Source organism: Equus asinus, chromosome 8, assembly GCF_041296235.1.
Source record: "Equus asinus isolate D_3611 breed Donkey chromosome 8, EquAss-T2T_v2, whole genome shotgun sequence".
NCBI lineage: Eukaryota > Metazoa > Chordata > Mammalia > Perissodactyla > Equidae > Equus > Equus asinus.
The window spans coordinates 33,907,875-33,920,513 of NC_091797.1; the positions used below are offsets into that span (position 1 = coordinate 33,907,875).

The 12,639-nt window shown below is 47.4% G+C and overlaps 1 long non-coding RNA gene across 2 annotated transcripts in view; it reads left to right on the forward strand.

Annotated features, from left to right (window-relative positions):
- Positions 1–12,639, forward strand: part of LOC139045864 (uncharacterized) — a 98,942-nt gene that overhangs the window by 61,410 nt on the left and 24,893 nt on the right. The window lies entirely within an intron of this gene.

Below are 12,639 nucleotides of genomic sequence, written 5' to 3' on the forward strand. Positions count from 1 at the left end.
TGTTTAATATCTCACAGTTAATTTAGAGCAAATCAAAATTAAAGTGCAAGAATTCATTCTCTTCTGCGGACTCTCTATTCGTCGTGTACGTGTATGGCTGTGTAAGAAATTACGTAAATCTTTACAGTTAAAAACAACAAATGTTTATTATCTCCCATGGTTTCCCAGAGTCAGAAATCCAGGAGAAGTTTCCCTGAATGCTCCTGACTCACGGTCTCTCTCAAGGTTGCAGTCAAGTTATCAGCCAGGGCTGCTGCATCTGATGGTTGACTGGTGCTGGGAGATTCACATAAAACATGGCTCTTTCATATGCCTGTTCAAAGGGGCCTTATTTCCTCCCTAGATGGTCCCAGGAGGCTCAGTTCCTAGCCATGTGGACTTTTCCATAAGGTGGCTAATGACTAGGCAGCTGGCTTCTCCCAAAGCAAGTGATCCAAGAGAGAGAGCAACCAAGATGGAAGCTGCACTGTGTTTTATGTGCTAGACCCAGAGTCACACACCATTCCATCAGCCTTACTCTGTCAGTTAGGAGTGAGTCACGAAGTGCAGCCCACACCCAGGAGGAGAGAATTGAGCTCCACTTCTGGAAGGGAGGAGTATCAAAGAATTTGCACACATGTTAAAACCAAAATTAACTTAAATATTGTCTCAGGATTTTATAAATCAAATGCCTCTTTTATTTGATTATTTTTCTTAAGTGCTTTAAATTTCTCTTTTGATAAGTAATTATTAAAAATTTGACCCCAGAGAAAGGAGATACAGAAATATTTGGAAGATATTTTGCAAGTTGAGAATACATAGTAGCTAGATCAAATAGTTCCATGACATAGGTGCCATAACAGTAATGCCTTTAAAATAATAACTGGTTTTTTTTCCTTAAGAAGTTTCAAATTTAGTTTGTTAAGAATTTCCAAAGTATTGGCCAAATCCAATTTTCTTACTCAACATCATCTTCAAAAGTATTTATCTAATGAAATTGCTTTTCAGTTAGAAAAATGTGAATCTCGGGGGTGGCTCCAAGCTAGTCTTCCCCACCCTCCAAAAAAAAAATGCGTTACCAGCTAATGTGAGAGCCTCTGCAGTGGCTTACAGAGAGGCCTTTATCTCATGTACAGGAAGGGCAGATAGAGTTGAATGGCAGCTGAAGACAACATGGTGAGGGCTGTAGAACTCTGGAGATGTCTGGGCAGTGAGCAAAGCAGGCTTGTTGTGTGAAAGTCAGGGAGCAGGTGGAGAAACCCTAAGATTCTGCAAACTGGAACAAATTTATCTTGATGGATGCCCTCTGGACCCTGTGTGCATGCAGAGGAGTCTCACCCTTCTCTAGGAATGGTTGGCACTTCCACTATGCTAGAAGATGCTGCAGAAGTCCAACTCCTACGAGACAATGGATATCTTTGCAACAAGTAGCCAGCATGTACTTCTAGGAATCCAAGGAGCACTTTGCAGATGGGATTTTTTTTTTTTGAGGAAGATTAGCCTTGTGCTAACATCTGCTGCACTTAACCACTGTGCCACCAGGCCAGCCCCTAGCCAGTAATGATTTTGTAACATTCCTTGGATTCTCATTATCCTTCTATAGGCCATCAATACAGTTTAGCAGTATCCAGCCAACTCCACTGTCTTTGTAGGCAATCCTCCCTCTCTTTATTTTTCAAAGGCTTCTATCTTCACATTGCCCTAGCAGTCCCTCAAACCAGGGCATTCTCTGCGGTCACCACCAGCGAACTCTACAGCAGTTCAGCTGCCACCATGAGCCCCACCTACCAACCTGGATGGCATCCTCTTGGCCATTGGTGAGCTAATCCCAAATGCTTATCTTTTTGCCTGTATTCTTGGACTGTTCCTGATACCACTTGTGTTAGTGTCCTGTGAGGAGCAGACACTAATACAGTATTAAACATGGGAGGATATTATTAGGGGAAAGACCTGTGGAAGACAATGGAGAGGGAGGAAGAAAACGTTGGGAGAGCCATCAAATCTTGATGTAAGTCTGAACCCAAAAGAAGGAGAGAGAGAAGGAAGGTGGGTGGAAGTGTCCTTGACCCAGTGCAGTTTAAGGAAAGTTCAGTAAAGGTGTCAGGGAGCCCTGGAGCCTAAGTCAGCCTTCAGAGGAGGAATGACACTGAGTAGTTTTCTTGCTCTTCTCAATCACTGACTGGGAGGAGCCCATGGGAAGTGTGGTCCCGGCATAATATGGCAATAGATTTCAGGCTGCCACAACTGGGCCATCAATCAATTGTGCTTCTTCCAGCTAAGAGTCTGGGATGTGCATTTTCATGGTGTCCACAGTGATCTAGTTGGGAACAAAAAATTAATGATAATGGAGAGAAAAGGCAAAGAATTGTGGGACCAACAGCTTTAAATAGATGGGAGAGGATGAGGTCTGGGGGATAGCAGAGAGACTAGCTCTGGCTGGAACATGGATGGTTGACCTATGAGCAAGTACTAGAAAGCCCACCATGAGCGTGCAGATGCCAGTATGTGAGTAGATGGTGGTCGGAATCGATAAAAGTTGTCTTCCAATGTTTTCAGTTTTCTCAATGAAGCAGGAAGCAATGTGATTGGCCTAATAAGAATGGGGAAGGAGCTGGAGCCAGCCCAGTGGCATAGCGGTCTAGTGGGCACTCTACTTCACCGAGGTGAATTTTGTGGGTTCGGATCCTGGGTGCGGACCTACACCTTTCATCAAGCCGTGCTGTGGCGGGGTCTCACATTCAAAATAGAGGAAAATTGGCACAGATCTTAGTTCAGAGCCAATCTTCTTCACCCCCCCCCCCCACAAAAAAGAAGGGGGAAAGGCTGTTGGATGTTTGAGCAGAGAGAGAAGGTGAGTAATCATCATCCAGGATACCAAGAGACTGAGTGGACCATGCAAAGATGGGATGATTGCTGGGAAATGGCAGGGGTTCCCCTTGTGGGTTGGGTCAAAACATTAAAGTGAGAGCAGTCAGTGTGGCTGTGTTGTCCTCCAGCCTCCGGTAGCTGCGTGGGGGCAGGTGCAGGGTAGGCAGAGGTAGAATCACCAGCTGTGTGGTTTGGTCAATCAAGTGTGACAAAGCAAGTGAGAAGCAAGGGAGGGATTTGAATGATCTTCTACAGACTTTACAATGAGTAAGGAGGGAGGACAGGACGTCATGGATGAGGGAAACTGAAACATGGTAGGATCAACGGTCTGCAAACGCAAGTGTAGTCGAAGGATTGTCAGAATTGAAATACAACAGGGTGGACTCCAGTCCCGGAAGACAGGCACATTTGCAATCAAAGTTTTACTGATCTTACAATATATAGCAAAATAATAGTATCAGTGTCTCCTAAGCTTTGGCCACCCTGCAAGGAGACGAGTAGGAGAGGTGGAGGTCAGAGAGTGGGAAGCTGAAGTGGAGACCATGGAAGGGCTGGGTTATTGGCAATGACAAGGTCTAGGGGTACAAGGGAGTGGGGGCCCAGGGAGAGCAAAGTAGAAGGTCCTGGAGGAGAGGAATTCAGGGAACTGATGGGCCAGGGAGTGAGAGCATCCTCTCTGCTGTGTGGGTTTCTATGGGGGCCATAAAGATTCCCACGGACCTAGTGGCTTTAAACAATGCCCATTTATTATCTCATGGTTATGTAGGAAACAAGTCTGACATAATCTCACGGGGTAAGATAAAGGTGCTGGCAGGGCCACGTTCCTTGCTGGGGGCTCTGGAAGAATCCATTTCCAAGCTCATTCAGGTTCTTGTCTGAATTCAGATTGTTGCACATGTAGCACTGAGGTCTTCATTTCTTTGCTGGCTGTCAACTGGAACCACCTTCAGCTCCTACAGGCCTTTGAGGTCTCACTCGTGGCCGTCAGCATCTCACAGCCAGCAGTAGTAACAATCCTTCCCATGTTGGACTTTCTCTGATTTCCCTTCTGCTGCATCTCTCTGACTCCAACCGGAGAAAATTTTTTGCTTTTAAGGATTTATGTGATTTGATTAGCCAACCCAGATAATCCAGGATAAGCTCTGTATTTTAAAGTCCTTTACCTTAAGTATAGCAGGAAAGCCTCTTTTACCATGTAAGACAACCTACTCACAGGTTCCAAGGATTAGAGCATGAAAACCTTTGGGGTCCATTCTCTATCTACCACATGTGCTTATGTTGAAATCACCCAGGATCAAGGTGATAACACTGCTAGAGAGGGTGTTGGTGAGCCAGGAGCTAAAACAGTGGAGGAATGAGGGGAATGGCCTGGGGCTCCATAGGGAATATCTTCAAGGAGGGGCAGGCAGGCTCTAATCTGATGACAGAAGATTCACATCGGAAGATGTTTGGGAAAGAGGGAGGAACCAAGGTCTGAGAGGGGAAATGAGGAGCAAGGACCCCACCCACCTCCAGGTCCAGAGGTAAAAGTTCTGTAGGAGAGGAAACACTCCGTGGGAGAGCGCTTCAGAGGGAGCCCTGTCCTCAGGGAGACCTAGATTTTTGTCTGAGCTGTGACATGAAGGGAACATCCTGAGGGAGTAGTTTGGAGATTTTGCTGATCATGGGCTGAGAACTGCAGGGGGCACAGTTGAAAGGTTTCAGGATTTGGGGAGGGCATGTGAGAGGAGACAGAATAAGGGTGTGCAGAGCCTTGTGGAGATGAGAGTGCAGGATATTTAGGGGACCAGGGGTGACTGACACAAAGAAGAGAAAGAACATAATGAGATTAGTCCTGGTGCATTCAAGGCAGATAATGGTGGTGAGTCTGTGAGAGATGAAGTAGGGAGGAGCAGGGGTTTGGGGCTCTTACCTGGGCTCTGTCAATGGAGGTGAGGAAGTTTGGTGTGATTGGGTCTTAGTTCCAGTCTGTGGACACTTTCTCTGCCCCCTGACTATGGGGTGCAGTCCCTGGGGGAAGAGGAGTATTAAATGAAGTCCATGGGTTCACTCTTGACGCTTGTGGGGTGGGAGTGCGCTCACGTCAAGTCTCAGGTCTGCCTGGCACCTACTTGAGGAGAAACTTCTGGGGCACCAGGTGCTTCCTCTGACCTAGGGACTCTCTTCTGCCTTGATGACGGGGCAGGAGGCCTGGGGAGCTGTAATGCTCATCCCAATTGTGCCAAAGTGCACATCCACACTGTGGAATATTATATAGACTTCAAAAATCACTTCAAAATAAGAGATGATACTTTCAAAAACACTGATATGAAATTACAGTTTTCACACGACATCCTCATAGGGGGATAATTAAGATAATTTTATATGACGTTGAAATTTGACAATATTTATGAATTATAATTATTTTCCTCAATGTGATAGTAATATTATGCTTTGGAGGAAAGTGTTCTTATCTTTCAGAGATGAATGCTGAAATATTTAGGGATGTGCACTGTGATGCTTGCAAGTGACTTTCAAGTGATTTGGGGAAAACTATACAAATAATGTATTATACACATGAAGCAAATATGGCAAAATGTTAAAACTTTTGAATCTAAAGTAATCATTGCACCACTCTTTCAAACTTCCTATATATTTGAAAATTTTCCCAATAATATGGAAAACATTTAAAACTGGAATACTTAATGACATGGGAAATGAACACAACATAATGTTGAGATAAAAGCAGAGTTCAATAGTGTGTATGTGTGAACGTGTGTCAGTGCGTGAGTGAGTCATTTTGCGTGTGTAATATTCGTTCACTAAGTCACTCAAGAAAAGATTTAAAATCAACGACCAGGCACTTCCAGGGCAGTGGAAGTACAGCTGTGAACAATCAAATCCCCATCCTTGTCCTCATGAAGCTCCTATTCTAGAGGACGGACAATAAGCAATTAAATAATTACATGTAAAATGTGTGTTAGTGAACCGCGTGTGAACAAAGGCAAAGCAGGGCAGGGGTGGGGGGAGGCTGAAGGTGCCACGTGCAGGGGGGTGCAGGGAGGGCCTCTCAGTGAGGACATTTGGAGAGAATGTCAGGGAGGGAAGTGCTGCCTGGGAGACACGTTTTCGGGCCGGGAAACAGCAGTGAAAGCTCTGAGTTGTGAACACCCTGGGCGTGCTGGAGGGAGCACACAGTGGAGGGCTTGTGTCTGGGCTCATCACACGGCCACATCTGAGTGAACCGGACATTAACTGGAAAGCGTCCAGCAGCTAAAAAGGATGCTTAGTGTAAATTATACTTTGAAAAGGTCACCCAGGCACACAGAAGCAAATTCAAAGATTCCAAAGGGTTTGGAGAAAGTAGAAAGTCTCCTCTCCACAGGCACCAGGCACCCAGGTCCCTGCCAGCGATGAGCATGTTCCCAATTGTTTCCTTCCTGAGAAAAAGTTATAGAAATGCTGTTATTGTGGTCCCGTCAAGAGAGAGCACTGAGAGAACTAGGGAATGGGGAAAATCTTCTACTTTTCAGTTATCCTGGTGGTGCCGTCAATGGACTGGAGGAGACGAGGTGGAGAAGAGATGGAAACCTCAGAGAAGGCGCAAGGGCTCCTGAGAGCTCCCCTCCTGCAATCCCCGCCAGACCCTGAGCGCGACCCCTGAGGAGTCCTGGGCTGCTCAGAAGCATCTTCATCCCCTCCTGGATGTCCAGCCTCAGGGTCAGCCATCTGCAGGACTCAGATCACAGCCCAGACCACACACACACACACACCCCAACACTCTTCCCCACAATGTTCAGTGAATATCTGAGAGCAGAGCAGTGGCACCCCCGTGTGGCCACAGGGCTGAGACTAAAGACCCCAGGTCCCCTTTAGCTACTCAGGCAGCACGTCCACTGTCTCCCTGGGCTCCCTGCAGCAGGACACGGCTCTGCACACAAGGGGGCGCCCCTGTCTGAGTCAAATTCGAATTCTGAAGTGTTTCCCAAAATCTACACTGACATAGATGTGTCCTCCCCATTGAGAGACCAGGGATTACGGCCTCCGGCAAGAAAGAGGTCTCCAGGCCATTAGAGCTGCTTCCCAGGTTCTCAGTGAGCCCCACAAACATACAGGATGCTCCAGTACATAGTCTGTCACTGTGCCTGAATGGGACCTTGGACTCCTGAGTCCCTGTCCCTTGTTCCTGCTTCTGCTTGTGGGGCTGGAGGTCCCTCCTCCTGGGAATCAGTCCAGGGAGTCTCTGAACCTGGGATCTCAGGGAGGAGCCCCTGGGACTAAGGACCAAGAAGGAGTGGATGCTCCTGGAGAAATGAAGAGAAAGAGGAAATAAGGACATGAGGGGTCTAGGCCAAGAGGAGAGGAGGGGAAGGAGCCAGGGAAGGGAGGGACGTGGAAAGGGCTAGCCTAGGGGACATCTGTGGGTTTGTGTTTGGAGAGGGTTTTCTGGTTACTGGGCCATAGAGAGTGAAGGGCTGGAGCCTGTGCCGCCCCTGTAGGAACCAGCCTCATCCTGAGTTTCCAGGGTTTCCAGGGTCCCACACCCTGCAACCTCCTGGGTGATCTGAGCCCAGGCCAGAGCAGCTCAGAAATTCAGTTGTCCCCTCCTCATCTACCTTCCTTGACAATTCGAGGAGTCAAGGAGCTTAGGGCCCTGGAGGACAGTGAGCTGGGCACCATTCCGGCTCCAAGGATCTTGGCAAGAAGCCATGACACAGGAGACTGTCATCTCGTTTCTCAGGATCTGGAGGTGGCCCTGACCCCTCTGCTGCTCTCTGCCAGGGAATCTGGAGATCCTGCCTTTCCTTACTCATCAAACTGAGACCTCACAGCACACTTGATGATCGTCTAGATTTAAGTATATTAAAGAGTAGGGGGAAATAACTGGGATTCCTGCAACATGGGGAAAATAAATGCCATAGCCCACCTCTCTGATTCCTCACCTTGTGGGTTTCCGCTGGAATGTGGGTGCAGAAGAGCTCTGCCACTGGTGGTGGGGGATAGAGTCCTTCAGACCCTGTACATGTACCTGGAGACCCAGGCAGGGTCTCTTCACGGTCACTTTGCTTGGAAATGCAGCCCGAACTCAGTGTAAACTCCATCACAACTAACTTCCAAAACTAGACCAAATAATCAGTATATTCCGAAGGGGAAGCTGAGAAGAACTTTGAAGAGGAGTTTTAGGAGGGCTTAAACAGGCGTGTTCCGTGCAGTCAGCCAGGAGGATTCTGAGTTTTGCAGGTCTCTTACCAAAGAAGTGGCCACTCATCCAGGTGCGAGTGCCCTGGAGATACTGTGAGTGGGGTCATCTAATGAGGGAGACACACTTGCTTACGTGGTAAAGCAAAGGTCCTAAGGTGTCCTAAGGGCAGAAGTCTCCCTTGGAGCGGAGGGGAAAGAGTTTCATCCTGAAAGATGTTCCTTTAATAGGTGCGGTGTCATGATGCCTGTGATCTTTGAGTGTTAAGAAGCAGTGGTTGGGAACTTGCCTCAAGGCTACTGAGGTCGACAAGTCTTCAGACTTCTGTCACTTTTTGGTTGTTTGATGGTAGCTCTTCCTATCATTGGAAGGCAAAATTCAACAAATGTTTGATTTTTCCCTGCTGTAAGGAGCAGGAACTACGTTTAGATGGACTGATGCAATTAGGTTCGCTCCACTGATGTCCTGTTTGCGCGGTAATCCTACTCAGTCTAAGTCAAACTGAGGCTTCAGATATTCCATGTATGTGCTCATCTTAGGAGGCAAAGGGCTAAGAGAATGTCTGTGGGAACCCAGCAGAACACGTTGAAGTCAGAATCGCATAGCGATTGAACAAAATGCAGTGTCATATAGCTTGGGGTGGCCTCAGACAGGAGTCCCCCTCTGTCATGACCATGACCATGACTGCTGGCCTTGTCCATGTGGTTGGGTCTGGGTGCCCAGCAAGGATGCGTTTCATGGAGTCTCCCCGTTCATTTGCTGGGATGTGTAGCTGAAAAGAAGCTGCCTGATACTTACAACGCTCTGGAGATAAGCGGAGAACTTGGGATTAAATTCTTCTGAGCTGACGTATTTCAGGATCAGAGTTTCTTATGTATCAAAGTAGCTCATTCATTGACCGATTGACAGGTAGCTCTCAACACAAGAGTTTGTGGAGAGCTAAAATTCATCTCCACGGATGGCCTGGGATGGTTCCCAGACTTGTGATGCTGCCTGATGGCTTTGACCAAGGCCACCCCATGGCTGTTCTCTTTCATGAGATTTGCCCCACTCTCATCTCCCCTGGGGCTGTGGTGAGTTCTCATGCCTTTTCTTCCCGTTCCTATGCCTCAGGGTGGGATGCTGTTGGCATGCTCCTCTCTAACCCTAGTGCTTTATAACAGAGCAGTGGTCTCATTCATCATCATGGCCAAAGGGACCTGCTCTCCTTTTCTATGGATGTCACTACAATCCTTCCCTCTGTCCTCTTTCCACTCCCACCCTCAGGATGGTCTCAGTAGCCTGGGCAGAATCCCCAACTCCTCAGAGGAAATGCTGAGGAGGAGGAGGGTGCTTGGGTCTCCTTTTCCCTCCTTTAGGGACACCTCCAGGAACCTAATTCCAGCCTCAGGGAGGTCCTGTGTGTCCCATAGCTCCCGGTACTTGTTCACAGGAGCATCTGTTTGCTGTGCTCCAGGGGTCTCAGAAGCCACTTGGTACAGTGACCCATCAGGTATGCCCTTGTGGCCTCCACCATTCTGAAGCTCTCCCAGCTGCGCTTGATCCTCAGAGCCCCGGTTTGTACCACCGATCACGTCTGCAAATCCTCCTTTGGGGAGAGGCAGTTCTCACCATCTAGGCAGATTGAACATGTCCCCGAGGATGCCCTGGTCTGGCATCGTCATTCAGCCACATACCATCTGCAAGGTCTGGGACTTGAGCAGGGGGCCCTGGTCCTCCTGTCCTGCCCACATCACACTCCCCCCTACCTCAGCCTCCTCCTCATGATTGGTCACAGTAAAAGTCAGTCACGATCTAGACTGAAAGTGAAACTTAAAGGAAAAAGTCTCCTTGTCCTTCTTATGTGTGAGGAGTCACTGTGAAGCTCTGCCCACACCACCAGGACCCATCAGTGCTTGGGGGTGGGGGGACTGGGGGTCTGGACCTGTGCCAGGAGCCTGATGTCACTCACAGGACTTGCCCTGGCTGTCATACCTGCCCTGGAACCTCAGGTGGCTCAGCGATCCATCCCCTAGGGTCTTGGTGAACTTTGCCTCAAAGCGCAGATACTCAGGTCCCAGCATCTCAACCCACAACTTCAAGCTCTGATCCCTTTCTGAGTTGAGGAACCAGGGAGAACCGGATGGGCGAGGCAGGAGGCTTGTTATCTGCATCCTAGAGGATCAGCAGTAATATCCTTCTCCCCACCTTGTGGCCAAGCTCTTTTACCATCTCCTGGAAGCAGGAGCGATGCTTCATCACCGCCTTGTGGTTGGTAGTCTTCCTTTCCCCAAATCAAGGAGGATTCTGAGATCAACCTGGAGGCGAGGTCTTCATGAACCTTCTAGTAAAGCAGAGAAGGCAAGAGGTGGGACTGTGCTGGGGGAGGAATTGTGTCATCTCCACCTCTGGGGAGATGTCTGTCACTGTGTTCAGGGGGAGGGCCAAGCCTCACTCTCCATGCTGAGAGGGAGCTCTGGGCCAGGACTAGCCTGTTGCAGAAGGGAGGACCTGCCCTCTCAAACTGATGGCCCCAGAGCCTGCAGACTGGGGGAGAATTCTCCCCAGCCGTGTACCAGTCAGGTCCATCCACCCTCAAGGAATAGACCTGGAGGTTGCTTCAGGTGACGTGAGCAAGATGCACACCCAGAGATGAGGTGGCCCTGCCAGGGTCCTTGGGCCTCCAGTTATTCTGGGTGCTCTGTGCTCTGACAAGAGGTGGGTAGGAGGCTTTGTATAAATAGAAATTCTTTATAGCCCATCACTATGTTATTTTACCTCGAGTTTCTCATGGTTTGCATTGTGCTGATTACATCTCCAAAGTTTATTTGAATATGTATCTCTTCCATCTGTATTTTCATAAATTCGTGTTTGGATAAGGAGGCTTGATGATAGTCAGCTTTGGCGATTTATTTTTGGCAGGAGTACTTTACTGATGGTGTTGTCTTCTTCCATCAAGAGGCATTTAGTTTCTAGTTATTTCTTTTATCGTAATGTTAACGGCCATTGCTCTATAATGGGTAAATCTATTAATTTATTTGAGGTTGCAAAAGAGTTATATTGCCAGTCTCTCACTCCTTCTTCATTTATTAGCTCAAGAATTTTTAAAATTAGAGATTTTCCCAGTGTCCCATTTGGTTACTCAGTAGAAGCCTGTTTTGTGAGAGACTACTCTGAGTTAGTATCTGGCAGTTTCTGAGTATGTTGCTACCCACCTCTGGCCAGATGAGACTCCTCTGTCTGCTAGTCAGTCCCTTGGGATGGCATGCACATGGTGAGCTTGGCTCAAGGCCGTCTCTGGCCGAAAATACTACCATCAGTGTGGCAGGTTGCATAGAGCAGAAGGCTTTATAACTTGCAGGATGAACTCTTGGTGGATGCTGTTATCAGAAGAGGGCGTGAGGCAAGGCAGGGAGTGAGCTCTTCACAGATGCTGTGCCAGGACCTGCAGATTTCCATTCCTGTACTTACATTCCTGTGGTTCTACTCTGAGTGGATATTTTACCACCTCTGCTAGGGAGTCAGGTCCTCATCTTAGCATCCGGATAGTTCCTTTCTCTGACACAATACACAATGACTTTTCCTCAGAATCAGAAAAGAGAGATCAGGGAAAAGAACCTGAAAATGTGAAGTAGACCAGAAATAGAAATAAACCAGAACAGCAAAGGGCATACGCTTTGAAATTTGGGGAAAGAAGAACGTTTTGGGGAACAGTCATAATCATAAATATCCCCACCTCCCCAAAACCTTATCAACCAGCACCAGGACTGAGCTCCTGCCACAGGACAAGCACTGTGCTCCATGGCTTACTGTAACTCTAGGGATTATCCTAAGGGCCCCGGGGACCCAATGTGGGCAGCTGACCACCAAAAACACAGGGCAGCTTACGCACAGTCATCCAATCCTAAAGTGGGAAAATGGATTATCTCACCACAAATATTTCTGACTCTGAAGCCCAAAGGAGTAAAATAGATTCTGAAAGGGCTGTTTGGACACTAATTAATAAATTACTACCATTATGTGAGGGGAAAAAAATCCTCACTCTTTGTTTCTATGACTGTGATTACATTTACCTTACAATTGAGACAAATTCTAACTGGTATATATGTCTACCAACTTTAAGAATAATTATCCTCAATGCATTTAGAATAATAAGTTTGCATAATGTCCTTTCTGTTTTCTGAAAGTATAACTTGCTGAAGAACCTACCTTAATTTTAATTTAAAATACTAAGTGATTTAGGAATTCAACACATCAGAGAATGGCAGATACTGCAATAGAAATGTGAACAAAATTCTTTTTTTCCAGTTTTATTGAGATATAATCGACCCACAGCACTCTCTGAGTTTAAGGTATACAGCACAATGACTTGACTACATAGATTATGAAACGATAGCCACACTAAGTTAAGATTCATCATCTCATAGAGATGAAAAAAGGAAAGAGAAAAGAAATGTTTTTTTCCTTGTGACTCAGGATCCACTTCCCTAGGAACTTTCGCACACACCCTACAGCTGTGGGAAGTAGTCATCATCTTGGACATTACATCCCCTGAACTGAGTTCTCTTAGAGCTGGAAGTTTGTGTCTTTTAATCGCCTTTATCCAATTCCCTACTCGCCACCTCCCGCCTCTG